Consider the following 5,487-nt stretch of genomic DNA (forward strand, 5'->3'; position numbering starts at 1 on the left):
CCTCCAGCAAATCTTGGGCAATTTTCTCAGTGGTTTTGTTTTTCTCTTCCTGTTCTGGAATTCCAGTGACACATAAGTTATTCCTTTTGACGGTATCCCACATGAACCTTAGGCTTTCTTCATTTTGTTTTGATTTTTTTTTCTGATTGATCCCTTTCCAAAGAAGTATTCAGGTGTTTGTCTTTAATGTCACTAATTCTGTCTTCCATTGCATCAATTCTACTCCTTTGCCCTTCCAATGTATTATTTATTTCTGACAATTTAGTATTAATCTTCTGGATTTCTGTCTTTAGATTTAGAATCATTTATAATTTTTCATTGATTTTGTCATTTTCTTCTTGTATTTTCTTCCAAAATTCTTCTAGGGTTTTTTCTGTGTCTTCTTTGGTCTGCCTCTCAATCCTTTGAAGATACCTAAAGATAATTCTTTTGAATTCCTTATCAGAGAGTTCCTATGCTACTTCTTCCTCAGGGATGTGTTCTGGGTCTGTATCCTGCTCCCTTGTTTCTACCACTTTATCTTGCTTCTTTGTGTGGACTGTGATTGCATGTTGTCTCCGAGACATCATGGTGTTGTTGTACTTAGATTTCTGTTAACTGTTTGTGAAGAGCAGCCAAGGGTGATTCAGGCTCTTCTTGGTGGTTTTTTATCATTGTCCCATTGGTGGAAAGGGAGGTAGTGGCTCTCGCTCAGTCAGTGAAGTTACAGGAGGTGTGGGTGTAGTTGTGTCTTATGGAGACTGTTGCTGTCTCCCACTCAGTTAGACAAAATTTACAATTGAATAACCATCAAAAAGCTAAAAGCACATGGACAAAAAACACACCATGTAATCACACAGGAACAGTAACCAAAAAAAAGAAAAAATGGAAAAAGAAAAAGAAGAAAACCTGCAATATCTGGGGATCTGGCACTAAGAGAAAAAAGGTAAAGAAGGAGAATATTGAAGAAAAAAAAGGGAAAAATGCAAAAAGAAAAACAAGGAATGGGATTAACCATGAGAAAAAAGGGGGGGAGAAAAAAAAAAAAGAAAAAGAAAATTAAATTAAAAAAAAATTTCAACCAAGAACAGGGAAAAGAAAAAAAGCTAAAAACTAGGACCTGGGAGGGGAAGAATAAGAATAATAGTAAAAAGGACAAAAGTATTAAAAATACTAATTGTTTTAAAACAGACAAATACAAGCAAACTAATCACCAGAAAAAAGAAAGCAAAAAAGGAAAAATAAATAAATAAATCAGTGGATTACAGGGCAGGGCACCCAGGCTCCATCTGAGCACACAGACTTTGATGCAGTTCCTGTGGGCCCAAAATATAGGTGGGAGTGGGGGATGGCCGCACCTCCATTCACCAAGCAGGTGTGGAGTATAAGAGTAACAAGAGGAATGTCACACCTTTTCAGTCTTGCAGGTCTGTAGTGTCTGCGGGGTTGCTGGCAAGCAGAACCTGTTCTTAAGCCCCTGGAATCTGCAAGAACGCTGTCTCTTTAAATATCCAAAATGGTGGAGCCACTTGTAAACATTCAAAATGGCAGCTTCCTCCAGACAGGCAAAAGTCCACAGCTTAGCCTGCGTATTTTTTCATCTTCTCCATTTATTCTCCAGCCACCAGAGCAGTCCTCTGTGCAGACCCTAGCTAGCAGGGCTAATTTTTAGATTAATTCTTTCATCCTACCACCACTCAGGACTCTCCAAGTTGTCTGTGCCCTGCTGTCAGGTTCTCTCAGAATCACTGCCAGACCACAGCTCCATTTGTCTCCTCTTTTGGTATTTTCATGCAGATTCTTCTGCTAGTTGGGGTTTAGTCCACTTCTATATCCTTCCCTTGAAGGCTCAGGGGTCTGGGATTATCTTCTGTGTCTGTGTTAATTGTTTTCCCCTTTTCTTTGTTGAAGAGGGTCTTGCAGTCTTTCTGCCTAGTCTGCCATCTTACCAGAACTCCCCCATGCCCAGTTTTAAGGTAAAGTTAAGTCTAGTTTTAGTGCTCAGCTTATCTCTCTGGATTCTTGCTTCATTAAGCTTTTGTTTTGTTTTGTTTTGTTTACTGTGAGTGTTCTTTGCTTTCTTTCCAGTCTATTGGTACATTTAAATAGGTTTGTTTTGTGTTTGTTTATCCACTATGCTTTATTCCTTCTAATGTATGAATTTGTAATTATTTGATGGCATATCAAATAATTCTGTCATCTACTGTGAACTCTTTTTTGCAAGGGCAAATATATAAGCTCATTTTAAATTTTTATTCCCAGCACCTAGCATAGTGCTCAACATTTAACACTTAATGAATACCTTTTGAAAAAATAATACAATTAAAAAGTTACCATTCTTATCTAGATCTTATCTCACACCACCATCAGCCTTCACCATCCATCTGAGAACCCTGAAAACATTAAGGGGAAATGACTTGTAAACAAAGTTAAGCACTTTTTCTTTAAAATATTATTTGTAAGAAAAGAGAAAAACATAGTGTATCAAATCATTTAAAATAATGGGCTCATTTAAATGCAATAGCTTCAAATGACCTTAGTCTGTGCTGATTTGAGATGCTCTAGATATCAATTCACAGAAGGCCAAAACAATATAAATTTATTCACTTTCCCTGTACAGCCTCACAATAACAAATGTAACTGTTGGACCTTATTGTAAACAACATTTTAAAGGTCACTTTCAAAAGTACCACTGTGAGTGAGTTATATTGAGGTGGTGGTGGTTGTTATAGGCCATGGAGTCAGACCCATCTCATAGTGACCCCTCCTTGGGTTTCCGAGGGGGTGTCACTACGGAAGTAGATTGCCCAACCTTCCTTTCGAGGAGTGGCTGGTGGGTTTGAACCACCAGCCCTCTGGTTAGCAGTCAAGTGCCTTAGGCACTACGCTACCAGAGCTCCTATAAGGATGAATACAAACAACTCTCCAAAGCCTAGGTTCCATGACCTTGATATTTTGGGTCAGTTTAAAGTGCTGAAAAGCAAAGATGTATCTTTGAAGACTAAGGTGCACCTAACCCAAGCCATGGTACTTTCAATCACCTCATATGCATGTGACAGCTAGACAATGAATAAGGAAGACCAAAAAAAAAAAACACTATGCTTTTGAGTTGTGGTGTTGGCAAAGAGTAATGAAAGTACAATGAAGTGCTAGAAGAACTAACAGATCTGTCCTGGGATACAAAGTGCAGCTGGAACACTCCTTGGAATCAAGAATGGCCAGACTTCTTCTCACCTATGTTTGTCATGTTGTCAGAGGGGCCATTCCCTGGAGAAGGATATCATTCTTGGTAAAGTAGAGGGTCAACCAAAAAAGGGGAAGGCCCTCAATGAGATGGATTGACACAGTGGCTGCAATGATGGGCTCAGGTATAACAAGGATCGTGAGGCTGGCACAGGAGTGGGTAGTGTTTTGTTCTGTTGTACATAGGGTCCCTATGAGTCAGAGCCCAACAACGACAACAAAAATTATTTGTTGTGCGAGGCCATGTGCATTGTAATATGTTTAAAAATCCCTTACTTATGTTCCACCAGATGCTGGTGGAACCTCCTCCATGACAGCCAAAAATGTCTCCAGATTGCCAAATGTCTCATTTGACAAAAATCAATCTCTCTCTCTCTGTCTCTATCTCTATTTCTGTCTCCCTCTCTCTCACCCACACACGCATACACACCATTGAGAATTACTATCTTAAAGTTATGTGAATAAACTTTTATAGCTTAAGATAACATTTGCAATGACAGTATAAGATACTAATTCACAAAGGGCTGTGTCTCTATCAACTCAGGCCACAATGAAGCTGATGTTCTGCAGAAAATGGTTAGAGGACTTTATTGATGACAAAGACACATACATTGAGACATAGAGAAAAAGTTTGAATAAAATGGTTTTATGAAAATGAGTGAGAAAAGTACTATTTTTAACTGAAACATTTTATATAACATAATTTTAAATATGTGAGTTGTTGTTGTTGTTATTTGCCATTGAGTCAGCCCCGACTCCTAGCGACCCCTCCTTGGGTTTCCGAGGCAGTTATCACTACGGAACTAGGATTGCCCAACCTTCCTTCCAAGGAGTGGCTGGTGGGTTTGAACCGCCAGCCTCCTGGTTAGCAGTCAAGTGCCTTAGGCACTATGCTACCAGAGCTCCCTTAAAGCAACTAAAAAAACTAGCTTATCAGGTGCAGTTATTTGGCTCTTTTTTTTGATACCTCTAAAATTTGGAAGCTGTTTTTAATGTGAAAATAAAGAAACAATTTATATTTTGTTTTTCCTTTATTTTTTCAGCTATAGTTTTCTGCTACTTTAAAGTCATAGAATCTAAGCATTTAGAGTTACACAGTCCAATACAGCAGCCAAATGTGACTATGAACACTTGTAAAGTGGCAAATCCAAATTCAAATTAACTGTAAATGTAACATGTACACTGATTTCAAAGACTTAGTATGGAAAAAAAAAACTTATTAAAAACCTCTTTTACATTGATTGTGAATGTTGAAATTTTAAATTTTGAATATATTTGTTTAAATAAACATATTAAAATTCACCATTTCCTTTTACTTTTTAAATATGTATATTAAAAGTATTATTTAAACATGTGAATTACATCAGATTTTTATTGTACATTGCTGATTTAGAACATATAAGGGTTTATACAAATTATAGAGGTATTTGAAAACATAACAAAAACATGGAACATCTAATAAAAAACCTTAGACTTTCTGTTTTCTATTGGTTGAGAAAAGGTGATTCATTAAAATTCCTTCAAAAATAAGATTTCAGACATCTCAGAGTTTCGGTAAGATGATGGAATAGGCAGACAAACTACACAGACCCTCTTCAGCAAAGAAAAGGGGAACCAAGAAACACAGATACAGAAGTTAATCCTGGAGTCCTGAGCTTTGAAAAGAAGGATACAGAAATGGACTAAACTTCAACTAGTAGAAGAATCTGCAAGAAAACACCAAAAGAGGAGACATACGGAGTTGCGGACTATTAGCGATCCCAACAGCACAGACAGCTTGGATATTGACAAGTCGGGTTAGGACCTAAGAATTAACCTAAAAATCAGCCCTGCTAGCCAGCGGCTGCATGGAGGATTGCACTGGTGGCTGTTGATTCAAAAAGGACAGCAGGAAAGAGGGAGACCGGCTGAGCTGTGGACTTTTGGTTGTCCAGAGGTCATAGCCATTTTGAATGTTTACAAACAGTTCAACCATTTTGGGTATTTAAAGCGACAGCATTCCCTCAGATTACAGGGTCCTAAGAATAGGCTCCATTTGCTGGGGATGGCAAGGACATATCTCACGTGAAGGACTAGAAAGGTGCGATATTCCCCTTGTTACTCTTATACCCCACACCCACTTGGTGAACAGAGGTGTGGTCACGCCTCACTCCCACCCTCCTTTGGACTGGTAGGAATTCCATCCCAGTCTCTGTGTTCTGACAAAGACTGCATGCCATGCCATGTCCTGCCCCACCCAGATTTTTTTCCTTTTATTTTTTTTTT

This window comes from Orycteropus afer, unplaced genomic scaffold, assembly GCF_000298275.1.
Source record: "Orycteropus afer afer isolate SDZICR_OR568_19922 unplaced genomic scaffold, OryAfe1.0 scaffold00022, whole genome shotgun sequence".
NCBI classification, from domain to species: Eukaryota; Metazoa; Chordata; class Mammalia; order Tubulidentata; family Orycteropodidae; genus Orycteropus; species Orycteropus afer.